This window comes from Carassius carassius, chromosome 26 (genome assembly GCF_963082965.1).
Source record: "Carassius carassius chromosome 26, fCarCar2.1, whole genome shotgun sequence".
Classification (NCBI taxonomy): Eukaryota; Metazoa; Chordata; class Actinopteri; order Cypriniformes; family Cyprinidae; genus Carassius; species Carassius carassius.
This window is the reverse complement of record NC_081780.1, coordinates 13685522-13699605: the sequence shown is the minus strand read 5'-3', so window position 1 is coordinate 13699605 and position 14084 is coordinate 13685522. Positions and strand designations below refer to the sequence as shown.

General features: G+C 41.7%; 1 protein-coding gene across 4 annotated transcripts in view; it reads right to left on the bottom strand.

The window, feature by feature from the left end:
• Positions 1–13139: 13139 nt before the first annotated feature.
• LOC132105858 (myelin-associated glycoprotein-like) overlaps positions 13140–14084 on the bottom strand; it is an 86917-nt gene continuing 85972 nt past the window's right edge. For 2 of the 4 annotated variants that reach the window (XM_059511312.1, XM_059511311.1), the window contains exon 12: positions 13140–13514. The gene's annotated coding sequence lies outside the window, so the exon portion shown is untranslated. The remainder of the gene's footprint in view (positions 13515–14084) is intronic. The other 2 variants (XM_059511313.1, XM_059511310.1) reach the window with 2 other exon arrangements.

Genomic DNA, 14084 nt, shown 5'->3' with positions numbered 1-14084 from the left:
TTTTTCAAAAAAAATTTTTTTTATGTGTATTGTTATTGGATAATTTATTTCTTCCTATCTATCTACCTATCTATCTATCTATCTATCTATCTGGCAACATGCTTTAACTGATTACAAATTCAACATATACAAATATGAAAGAGACAACATTTAGACATTTATTTTAAGATTTTTACATTCCACCTTAATGCTTTTTAATTTTTTTTCTAAAGGGAAACACATCTTTAAAACATTAAAGGCATTAATGTATAGCCTAACTTTACAAAACTGCTGTTTTTCTATACTGTTTCCTATTTTATTTTATTTGATTGATTGAATGGCATCTTCTTTACCTGATCACCTGCTCCTCCTCTCCCTCTGCTGACTTTTCTACCCTGCAGCTATATTTACCTCGAATCTGTTATAAAAACATGTTATAAGAGATTATACACCTCATAACGTTATTAAAATTTGTGTATAATCATCATTCATAAAATTCTAACATAGTAGAGATTATCAAAAGAAAGAAATTAAGTATTGAAACCGCCAGTAGGCGGCAGTGTTTCACTGTTTTAATGAGTTAGCCACTTAAATCGTTAATTCATCCAATTCGTTCAAAAGTCAGATTAATTTAGTAAGAAAACAAACACCGATGTGAATACTTTTGTCGTTGATAATTACAGACACTATTGAAAAATATACTAGCAAAACAGACAGCTGCTTTGGTAACTTGTTATACTGATAGTTATAGCTAAATACATTGCAATGGATTAGCTAGGTAAAATATATGTGGTGTGTACTAACTATTACACAATATTCTCATACCTCATTCTCAGTACATGCTTTATTTTTTTGCATCCCTCTCTGACCAGCAGTTAAATATAGTCCGCTGTGCAGGCTTTCTTCATTTTTGGCGTTAACATTAACCGTGTGCTCTCCCATTCAAACACCACTCGCTTGTTTTGGTGAAAGTGCGACTCATTGGTTGGGCGTTACCAATCGGTTCAATGGAGGGGGAGTATTTTTTGTCTGATTTATTATGACATACTCATATTTGATTAGGAACAAAATTATTTTTAAAAAAAAATAAATTCTATTTTTTTCATATTATATTTTTCATTTGATCTACTGTGATTTTCATGTTGAAATATTGGGGGGGGGTTGTAACTGATGGATTTGAATATTGGGGGGGTTACCTCCCCCCCATCCCCCCCCATAAACTACGCCCCTGCACTACACACAAGAATAATGACAAGAATTCAAGCTGTAGTACTTTTCATTTATAAATTTTAATTGTAATTAGCATCTAAATGTTGCTTTAGTAAGCATTAAGTCCTGTTCACCACAAGGACAATAACTATAAAGATAACAATAAATATACAATTCTAAAAGATGTTTGCAGTTTTACAGAATAACAGTCCACACCACAGATATAACAATAATGGCACAGAGAAACACTATCGGTGAAATCACTTTCAGACCTATTTTTCCCAGCTTATTAACAAAAAAAACATTGGTACCCAATGAGAATCAATCCTGCTATAACAAACTTAAGAATTTAAAGCAGCAGGTGCGCATGTGATTAGAATAAAAAGACAATATTGTTTGTGTAACAAACTGACTCAGGGACAGAAGGTAAAATATGAACAGGTTATTTATTAAAAGCAGGTATGTATATGACTCTGACTGAGTAGCAGGTGAGAGAGTTCGGGGGATCCGGTGAGCAGGTTATGGAGATCTTGGTTGGATCTTGGCTTACTCTGTATGGCAGGTGGGGTGACCAGAATGGGGAATATATTGCACACACCTCTGGGGATAACGCTGGAGAGGAATCCTTGAAAGAGGGATTGGTGAAGAATGGTGAAGGGGCTGACAAATCTGGGATTGAGTTTCCGGCAGGGCAGGTGCAGTCTTATCTCCCGAGTGGACAGCCATACCTTCTGTCCAGGCTGATAAGTCAGAGTAGGTGCTCTGCGAAGGTCGGCTGCCATCTTCTGCCTGTGCACTGCCCTTGGAGATGATGATGAGCTTCATCCCAGACTCTGTCTCTCTCCCGGAACCAGTAATCCACCGCAGGAATATCGGAGGGGTCTCCTGACCAGGGGAAGATAGGGGCTGGTACCCAAGTACACATTGGAATGGTGTGAGACCCATAGATGGTTGACGAAGTGAATTCTGGGCATACTCAGTCCAGCCCAGGAACTGGTTCCAGGAGTTCTGGTGACCATGGCAGAAGGTTCTGAGGAATCGTCCTACCTCTTGTATCTTTCGTTCCGTTTGACCATTAGATTGAGGATGGCAACCAAAGGAGAGGCTTACGGTCACATTTAGGAAGGAGAAAAAGGCCTTCCATACCCAGGAAATGAATTGGGGTCCATTGTCCGGCACAATGCCCTCGGGGAGGCCAAACTGGCGAAACACCCAATTAAAGAAGAGTTCTGCTGTCTCCAAGGCTGTGAGTAGACCCTGTAGGGGAATGAGATGGTCTCACATCTCCTGCCATGTTGGGCCACCAGAAGCAATCCTTTAGCAGTGAGAGAGTTGCATCAGTCCCAGGGTGGACAGTTCCTAAGGAGGTATGAGTGGTTAGAATGAGTGGAGTGTGTTGGGTCCGTGGAACATATTGACATCCAGGGGGGCAGCCCGGCGGAGCAGCAGGAGGAGTTTCCGCAATGACTGGTGGTGAGGTCCACTGAATAGGGCTAGAAATGAGTTGAGTAGGGATTATATTTTTAGGCTCTTCTGTACTGTCTTTGGGAGCATGGATTCGGGACAGGGCATCAGCCTTGATGTTACGAGGACCGGGTCTATAGGAGATAGTGGAATTGAACCTTGTGAAGAGAGAGCCCATCATAGGCATTTTGTTTCTCTGAGGTATTGTAGGTTTTTATGATCTGTATGTATGGTGAACAGATGAGCCGTGCCCTCTAGCCAATGTTGCCATTCCTCTAATGCTAACTTGATAGCCAACAGTTCCCGATTCCCAATGTTGTAGTTCCTCTCCGCCAGGCTGAACTTGCTTAAGAAGAAGGCGCATGGTTGGAGTCGAGGAGGAGAGCCCTGCCATTGGGAAAGTACAGCTTCCACTTCGGTGGTAGAGGCATCCACTTCCAGTACGAATGTGAGTTCAGGGTCTCGGTGAACTAGGAGGGGAGCGGTTGTGAAGGCTTGTTTTAGGGTGGTGAAGGCTTTAGTGGTAGTGGGAGTCCAGGACAGAGACTTTGGCTTATTACGTAGGAGGTTGGTGATGGGACTAGTGATGGTACTGTAGTTCTTTATAAAATGGCAGTAGAAATGCGCAAACGGCATGACCCTATATTCATAGTGGCCAGAAGGGGTCACAAATGCCATCTTCCATTCATCCCCCTTGCTTATGCGGATGAGATTGTATGCACCATTCTGGGTGTCAGCTCGGTGGTATCGTGGTGTAAATCTGGCTGGTGAGCATTCCTGGAGGAAGATTTCAAGCGGTTGGAACATCTGGTGGCTTGTTGGATAAAACTTTCTAGACCCTGCGAGTCATCGAGATGCCATCTGGAGGCGAAGTCAGGGTTCTAGACCTTGGCGAAACGCGGTGATCAAAGATCACTTCGTTCCATTCGCTGGCCGCTGCAAGAGTTCTAAACTGCAGGTATATTCATGCATAGACAGTTTGTCCTGTTTGAGTTGGTATAGTTGCTCACCAATGGATGAATCACCCTTTGTTGTGCCAAATACCTCCCGGAAGTGTGTGATGAAATGTTCGAAAGATTGTGTAGCGGGACCTGCCTGTGACCAGATTGTTTCAGCCCACCGAAGTGCGGGACCTGAATGGGACGAGATCACAAAATCGATAATAAACTAACCCAAAACTACACAAACAATATGCAATAATATTTGTTTATTTTTCCATATATTTTTCCATATATAATTGAACACATTTTTTAAAGAAAAAAATTTAAGAACTTAGTCATTTCCATTAAAGTTCACACATATGTCTAAGAGTTAACATTCACATCTGACAACTATAGCCAAATGTTTTGAGCGTTTAGTACACTATTTATAGTTTAAAACCTAGCAAACTATTTTGTGAAAGTTGATTAAGTAGTAAGCCATTGCCCAAGTTCATTTAAACTTTCAGAAAATGAAACAACTTTATATAAACCTTCAAACAAAAATCTAATGAAAAATCAAATTTAAAACTTACTTCGAGTCAAGTCTTCTGGAACTCATGGTGGACATTCAAGTACATCTTCTGATAGATCCATCACTACAGACAACCCACAGCTTTCTCAGATCAAAGGTTACAATCTTCCAGCAGGATTGGACTCTGATGCTAAAACAGACAAAGTACTCACCTGTTCCCACAAGCTTCACACCACACCAGTCCACACTGGCAGAATTTCAGTCTGTATTGACCCACACTTGATTTTTTTAAATAAGATCTTCACAATACTGCAGTTTGTCTTAAACCAGATCTTACAAATGTGCGTATTCCCCTCAATAACATCATGAAGTAAGAAACTGTTTTTGAGTCATAATTAGAATACAAGGTCATTAACATTGGCACCAAGAGGCAGATCACAAATGTTCATTTATGGACCATAGGTAACAGAATAAAAACAGTGAAAGCTATGATAAATGGTGAAACTTCTCACACTCTAAACTAAACTCTAAACTTTCTAACAGTAGCATAGACAACAAATATCTTCCACATCTCTCATTTTTATCACAGGTGCAGGCAAGAAATATTTCAACATAAAAAAGATTAGGAAATATGTTTAACCACAAACCAAACCACACAGACAAAAACAAACAAAAGGACTACATACCACAACAGCTGGTATAAATACACAGCATCAATTTGGGATAAAACAAGGAATTAACAATTAACAAATGACTAACTACGGCAACTAGGGATAGACCATATGACCAAAATTGTATTTTGCTGCATGAGAAATGTATATAACTTGTATATATACATATACAGTACAATTCTGTTTTGTTGTATAATGTGCAGATAATAATGGCCCTTTCTTGCATACATTTATTTTGAATTCATAACTGAAAACTTTGCTAGAAAATATAATAACATTAAACAAAAATCAACTAAAAATGAAGGGAAAATAGAAACTATGCACATAAATTAAACTATAAATATATCTATTTATGCACATTTTATAGAATTTGAATTATGTCTGTGAGTGAATAGACACTCAAGAAGATGTTAAATTGTGTGCCACCACAAGGTTGTGCTGTACTCCTGTTGAATCGTTTTTGTGTTGCATGGTATCTCTTTCATGGTCTTCTGGTGAATGGGGACCAGGATTCAGGGGTCAGGAGCTGGACCTTTTTTTCGTGGAAGTTTCTATGTAGATAAACTTGAACAACTCAATAAAGCCTACAGTAAGTCAATATTGCTTGATATTAAGTAGGTTTTAAAGCTAAAGTGATTTCATTTATTAACAACACAAAAGATACTGTATACTGTATGTAAAGAATTACGTTGATTGTGCTTCATGGATAATTTAACCTTTTCAAAACTGGTCTCCAAGAAAAGGAAGACTTCATTCTTTTTGTTCACCACAACCAACAAAGCCTAACCCAGCATCAGTATATAAAAATATAATAAACTGAGTGATGCTACACTACAAATGTGGCCACAGTGTTTGTAAAATTAGTTGTGTGACAATTAGTTTATATAGCTAAATATAGACATATATCTCATTTATATTTATATTTGTATTTAGAATTTTGATGTCTTATGGTATCAGGTGTTTTCCTCACATTGGTTGAATTCAGTTAATACTGACAGTAGTTTTTGTTTTGTTTTGTTTTTTATATATTTAATTTACGAGGGCGTTTTAGTGCCACGTTGAAAAAAAAAATCTAATATTAAAAGATTAAAGTTGTAATATTTTGAGAATAAAGTCGAAATATTACGATAATAAAGTCGAAATGTTTCGAGTATAAAGTCAAAATACTTTGAGAATAAAGTCAAAATTCTGAGAATTTAAATAGTAGAAATTAAAGTTTTATTATTTTGAGAGTAGGCCTTTATTGCACATGTAAATGTCCTGGATTGAGAGCAATGAAGAATTTTATATATACATTATGAACAGCAGCTGCTTTTGATAGACCTACTTTTAATGTCTCAGCTTTCAAAATCAGTTTTATAGTGAAACACAAAAGATGTCTTACAACGTGTTTTTCAAGTTCTTAATGATCAGATTGCTGTATTTATGTGAAGCAGTTCATTAAATTAAACTGTTTTCTTTGTGAATATTCAAAATATGTGAAAATGTATTCTCATAATATTTCGACTTTAATCTCGAAATATTTTGACTTTAAACTCGCAGTATTACGACTTCATTATCGAAACATTTCAACTTTATTCTCGTAATAGGCCTGTTATGACTTTATTCTCTAAACATTTTGACTTTATTCTCATAAATATTTCTTTTTGAAAATTCAAAATATGTGAAAATTTTCGACTTTAAACTCGTAGTATTACGACTTCATTCATGAAACATTTTGATTTTAATTATTTATATATATTTTGACTTTATTCTCGTAATGTTTCGACTTTATTCTCAAAAAAATTTGACTTTATTCTCATAATATTTTGAATTTATTCTTGTAATATTTCGACTTTATTCTCGAAAGATTTTGACTTTATTCTCGTAATATTTCGACTTTATTCTCTAAACATTTCAACTTTATTCTCGTAGTAGGCCTGTTACGACTTTATTCTCATAAATATTTCAACTATATTCTTGTAATTTCAACTTTGTTCTCGAAATATTATGACTTTAATCTTTTTTTTTTTTTTTGACGTGGCACTAAAACACCGTCGTAATAATTCACAGTGGAACTGATCATTTATTTTTTATGTATTAAACCCAACCCACTTTAAATACACAATAAAATCCCTGAAAGATCTCACTTGTTGGGAACAACTGAAGCTGTTTAGCTCAGGATTTGTTGAGAGGAGAATGCCCAACACTGTAGGGGAGCCCTAACAACCTTACATGATACCTTAAGTATCCTGGGCACCTGACTTTAACAGCATTATTAAGTAGATATTGGATAGAAAGTCCACCAGACACTGCTGCTTCCCAAAACAACATGTTGTTTGGAACATTTGTTTCAGAATCTGGCACATTGTCCATTACAGTCAAGTTATCAAAATGTCAATGGTAAAAAGGGCCATTGTCTATTGTCAATAATGAAACAATATGAAGCACAGCTGACTCAGAAGTCACTTTCAAAACAAATAGCTTTCTGTTGGTCACTGCAGCAAATCTGCCTGACCAACTTACAGTCATTGTGAAATCTACAAAGGGAAAACTTTCACACCCACATTTAATCCTTGATTGTATGGACTCCTATTGAAATGGATTTCATCTGTTGAGCTAACTGTTTTTTACATTTAGTCTTCAATCAGCTAAAGAGAAACCACATCTAATCACACCCACCCTCACAAAGTGCTGCGATCTTCACATCTTCCATGAAGCAGCTTTAGACACCTCTTACACAGCCCTTAACCACCCCACACCCTAAAGGGATACTCCACCCCAAAATGAAACTGGGAGGCTTGTGACTGTCCTATAGACTGCCAAGTAAATTACACCGTCTAGGTCCAGAAAAGCATGAAAAGCATCATCAGAATAGTCCATCTGCCATCAGTGGTTCAACCTTAACGCTATGAAGTGATGAGAATACTACTGAATAAAGTCATGCTTTTCATACTTTTCTGGACCATGACGGTGTAATTTCCTTGGTAGTCTATGGGACAATCTCAAGCCTCCCGGTTCTCAGCCAAAATATCTTCAATTCTGTTCCGAAGACAAACACAGCTTTTACAGGTTTGGAATGACATTGGGGTAAGTGATTAATTACAAAGTTCTCATTTTGGGGATGGAGTATCCCTTTAAACTAATGCACAAACACAAAGAAATACACACAAACATGTCACAGAGAAAAAAAAAACACATCACACCCCACCCTGATGATCAGATCTTCCACGAAGCTTTAGACACCTCCTACACATCACTTAACCACCCCACACCCTTAAACCATTGAACAAACACAAAGAAATACACACAAAAATATAAAGAAAAAAGCACACACACAAAAATGTACCTGAAAATAAAGAACATGGATTCTTGTAAATAAAATTTGTGCCTAAAATCCCCATCCACCTATCAAGTGTTACACTTGCAAAATCAGAAAACAAATTGCAGCTAAACAGGCTATCACACAGCCACATTTCCAAACATAAAACTAAAAACAACTTCATGCTTATTCTTGTTGTATGGAATTTAAGTAAACGTCCTGATGGAGGGAACGGAGACGTTATGTCGAACGACATATGGGGTCTCACTTGGGAGGCCAATCATCTCTGAGTTTAAGAGAAAACGCCAATGAAAATTGGCTAGTGGATTAAACATACCTGAGCCACTAACCGTGCCAACGGGTATAAATAGGGCGACAGGTGCATCCACTCATTAGGTTTTATGCTGACGAGCCGAGAACGTGTCCCGGCAACAGCGACCGGTTCAAGGTTGTGGCATGGGGACATAACATCTCCGTTCCCTCCATCAGGGAACGAGGGTTATGTACGTAACCGAGACGTTCCCTATCTGTCGGTCACTACGAGTTATGTCGAATGACATATGGAGTCCTATGGAAAACGCCACAACCTGAACACCGTCACAACCCTGTGGTGCTGCAATTGTCGACAAGCCCTGGCGTGCCACAAAAGCTATGCTTAAGGTCGTAACCTTCCCAAAGCCCCAGCGCAAATTTACTGACCTTGGTACCGAAGGGGCCAAAGGGAGAGGACATCGCTGCAGGAGAAGCTGCCACGCTGCTGTTCCGCCCACACAAAGTTAGTGGAAGGGATTTCAACCTTCGGAGAAAGATTGCTTCAAATCTTCCCTATTTGTTCTTACAGCTTGGCAGAACGATGGGGAAGCGAGCCTGAGGAAAAGGTCGCTACGGAGACCACATCCTACCCGTAGGGAGGTGACATGTGGAGATACTGATATGGACTGGCCCGGGGGGGAGTACTACATATGGAATGGGTCTCTGAGGCAGGTTCTACCTTAGAGTAGGGATGGAATAGCTGCCAGAAGAGACTGACAGAGCGGGTCTGTCAAGGGAATACACAGGTTTGCCAAGAGGGAAACCTTACCGTGGAAGAATACACATATGGGATTACCCATAGGGAATCAAGACATATGAACACCTAGCCCAGTACAGGGGCTGACCGGAACTCCGGACATGCTAACACCAGTACTTGGCCTAGCGACAGACTGCTCCGCCAAGTCTGACTGCCGAGGGTGCTGGAGGATGCTCGACATGGGAACGCCAACCGGGGAACTCTACTGGGAGAGGCGCTCACATGTTAGGGGGGAATGGCGCAGCAAGCTTGACACCCAGCCAGCCCTTCCCGCCAATTACCTGTTACCCAACACACGGGAAGAAACTGGCTCTACACGGAGGTTGTAAAACCTCGCAAAGGTGTTGGGTGTCGCCCAGCCCGCAGCTCGACAGATGTCTGCCAGAGAGGCACTGTGCGCCAGCGCATAGGAGGAGGCCACACTCCTTGTGGAGTGGGCCCTAACCCCCAGGGGGCACGGCTCACCTTGGGAATGGTATGCCAAGGCGATGGCATCCCCTATCCAGTGGGCCAACCTCTGCTTGGAGACAGCCTTCCCCTTCTGCTGACCTCCAAAGCAGACCAGGAGCTGCTCAGAGCTTCTGAAGCTCTGGGTGCGGTCCACGTATATGCAAAGCGCTCTTACGGGACACAGCAACGGCAAGGCTGGATCTGCCTCCTCCAGGGGCAGCGCTTGCAGGTTCACCACCTGGTCTCGAAAGGGAGTGGTGGGAACCTTGGGCACGTATCCCGGCCGGGATCTCAGAACAACGTGAGAGTAGGCCGGCCCGAACACAAGGCACTCTTCACTTACCGAAAATGCTTGGATGTTCCTGACCCTCTTGATGGAAGTGAGAGCGATCAGGAGCGCTGTCTTGAGAGACAAGAACTTAAGCTCGAATGAATCCAGCGGCTCAAAGGGACCCCTCTGAAGTCCCGCCAGGACAATAAGAGAGGTCCCAGGAGGGAATCAGGGGTGTCCTAGGAGGATGTAACCTTCTGGCACCCCTCAGGAACCTAACGATCAGGTCACCGGCCGTCCACTGCATCGTGATGGGCTGCAATGGCAGCCACATACACTTTCAGGGTGGAGGGTGACAGCCCACGCTCCAACCTTTCTTGCAGGAAAGAAAGCACGACTCTGACCGGGCATCTCCGGGGGTCTTCTCGGTGAGAAAAACACCAATTCGTGAACAGACTCCACTTCAGAGCATAGGCCTGCCTCATAGAGGGGGCTCTAGCCTGAGTGATAGTGTCTACCACCGCTGGGGGCAGATCACTTAGGTCTGCCACGTCCCGTCCAGAAGCCACACGTAAAGGTTCCAAAGTGGCAGTGGGAGGACTCGGGAGAAGCAAACAGGTCTACCTGGGCTTCCCCAAATCGACTCCAGATCAGCTGGACCGTCTGGGGATGGAGTCACCATTTCCTGGGAAAGGTGAGCTGTCATGAGAGCGCGTCGGCTGAACGATTGAGCTCCCCCAGGATGTGGATAGCGCGCAGCGACTTGAGCCGCGTCTGACTCCATAGGAGGAGATGGCGGGCGAGTTGAGACATGCAACGTGATCGTAGACCGCCCTGTCGGTTGATGTATGAAACAGCCGCAGTGTTGTCCTTGTGGACCAACACGTGCCTGTCTAGCAACAGCGGCTGAAACAGTCAGAAATGTTATTTAAACAGTCATCACAGCCACACTCCTCGTGTTCCCGGAGGAACTGGCCAGAGACGCGTGGAGAGGCGTTGCGTCTCCGAACCGCGACCTCTTGACTGTTGGCGAAAGAGGGCGTCATGGGTGAGAATGAGGAGGCAATGTGTCGCTCATCGTCAACCCACGAGCCTTGCAACTCGGAGGAAAGGGAAATTGCTCTTTTATTGACAAAGTGGGTTGCTGCCGGCCATTGGACCAGCGGCGAAACAGAAAGAAACAAAAACTGAGGATTCTCCACCCTGCCCTCCTCCGGGGGAAGGAGTGGCGCTTTCTCCGCCAGCTCCTGAAGAGCAGTCTCCCACATCTCCGAGTTGCCCATGTCAGGGTTGCTTAGTCATCTTTTTAGAGGACTTCGCAGCCGGGAGTGACACAGGGGGCGCTGCTCTCCTGCGCGGGGCTCGATGCACCGGCTTCGAAGAACTCTCAGCACGGGGCGGAGCTGGTGTGGAGGACGCAGGGAGGCTGAGGGGGCACCCTGAGGGGGGCAGCCCCGCCAAATCCTCATCCTCAGAGGCCGATAACCCATCCCCCCGATGCAGCAATCGACATCTGATCCTCGGGCGGCGCACCGAAAGACACCCTGGGGCCGCTGTAAGACGGCCTAGCAGAATCAATCGGCAGCCGCAGGGGACACGCGCTGCGGGAGGAGCGAGAGGTCCATCGGAGAAGCTATCACTGTAACCCTCAGATCTCCCAGATTGCCAGCCGGCGGTCCCCTGCACGAGCCAGAGAAACCGGGACGGGTGGCGACAGAGGGGTCTGCTGCACTCCCCTTGAGGAGTGAGAGACGCGATCGCAGCGCTGCCATGTTCATACGCCCACAATAGACGCATGAATCATCCACGAGCGCAGCCTCAGCGTGTTGGACGCCCAGACACTACAGACAACGCTCGTGACCGTCAACCTAAGACAGGAAACGACCACATCCAGAAGGACACAGACGAAACGGCATCTTGAAAAAGACGCGAATCGTCCGTGATTTGCTCTTTTACAAACTGCTCTTTTAGCCGAAGCGCCCAGGGGAATCGCTGACAGGGACACCGCTGTACTGTGCCGTCACACCGACCAGGAACAGCTCTCGAACACACAGATGAAGGCTTTGTAGAGACTGGATACATCCACAACTTGGCTCCGAAGCAAAAATCTAATGAGTGGATGCTCCTGTCGCCCTATTTATACCCGTTGGCACGAGGAGTGGCTCAGGTATGTTAAATCCACTAGCCAATTTTCATTGGCATTTTCTCTTAAACTCAGAGATGATTGGCCTCCCAAGTGAGACCCCATATGTCGTTCGACATAACTCGTAGTGACCGACAGATAGGGAACTAAAATTTACATGTTTCATGTATTTGACCTGTAGATTTTAGCTTTTTTTATGGACGTAAATTGTTAAAATGTTGCATTTTACACTTAGTTTGGTTCACTTTTACAAGTCAACATTTTTAGGCATGCCAAAATGTACAAAAATCACATGCGAGTAAAATTGTCCTCTCATTGGTCAGAGTGCTGATTAAGAGCAGGATTTCACTCATAGTGGCCATCCATCAATATGTACTGAGAAGTTGTATTTATGAATTTAGGAGATTCTTTTGTCCTTTTACAAAATAGAGAGAGAAAAAAAGCTCAACAATATTTGTAATATACAACGCCAGGTTTATTAGTCAACTACACTAGGATGCAAACTACTCTCCTATATTAAATTATTTCTGTATATTTTTTTTCCAGTTTCTATTTTGAATTGCACATTGCATGGTGTCAAGTTGCTTATACTGGTGTGAATGTGAAGATGGTTCCCATCAAGTTCACATAAATGTACAGTAAAAGAGTGAACAAAGCATTGTTCATCACAGTAACACATGACAACCACGTCGAATACATTTTGTGTTCAGTTAGACAAATATATGTGTAAAAAATAATGCCAATAAATGTATGTATGGGTCTGTTACATGATGTACATTTTTATCCATAACTCTTAATTATTCAAATACAATGACCTAAATACACCTCTTCTAAGACAATATACTAAAAATATACATTAAAGATGTTGGAAATCAGCTATAAAATCAGATAAAATATGTTGAATCTGTTTTCTTATTAATATGGTCATGTTGCTCTTCTGTGGATCATTCCCAATAACTCATAAGGTTATGATTAAATGTTAAAATTATATGTGTAGTAAATTAATATGATTAAATACAATAATTGTATGATTAAATGATTAAAAACAAATAAACAAACAAAACCGTAGGAAAATAAAACAACACAGTTTGCTATGGAGAATTCGTAGATTCTTTTGTTGGAACTTCAGTTTAGACTCAAAAGCACCAAATGAAAATGTTGAGACTGATTTTGATACTCATTAATTCAGAAGTGCTTCTAATCCAGAATATCTGTTGATCTGAAATCAGTATTATGTATAAACTAGAACCTATCCCATTCCAATTTCCAAGTCAAATCCAAGGGATTTCAAATAATACCATGTGGATTTAACATTCCCCAAAACGCCAAGGAATAGAAATTTTGGGAATAATGATACAATACACAACAAAAGATTAAATACTTAAGGCACACCAAATGGGTTAAATGTAAGATCTGCAAGTTTTTACAGCCCCCTTTTTATCCTTGCATTCTCCACTGTTTTTAACTTATGAGTTTGCTTGTCTGTTTTAACCAAGACATTTCACCTGTAAAGTTGTGTGATGAGTCAGCAATAATGAGGCTATATACAGTACAGACCAAAAGTTTGGACACACCTTCTCATTCAAAGAGTTTTCTTTATTTTCACGACTATGAAAATTGTAGAGTCACACTGAAGGCATCAAGGGCTATTTGACCAAGAAGGAGAGTGTTGGGGTTCTGCGCCAGATGACCTGGCCTCCACAGTCACCGGACCTGAACCCAGTCGAGATGGTTTAGGGGTGAGCTGGACTGCAGACTGAAGGCAAAAGGGCCAACAAGTGCTAAGCATCTCTCGGGGAACTCCTTCAAGACTGTTGGAAGACCATTTCAGGTGACTACCTCTTGAAGCTCATCAAGAGAATGCCAAGAGTGTGCAAAGCAGTAATCAAAGCTAAAGGTGGCTACTTTGAAGAACCTAGAATATGACATATGTTCAGTTGTTTCACACTTTTTTGTTATGTATATAATTCCATATATAATTCCACATGTGTTAATTCATAGTTTTGATGCCTTCAGTGTGAATCTACAATTTCAATTCAAAGAAAATTCTTTGAATGAGATGGTGTGAATGAGAG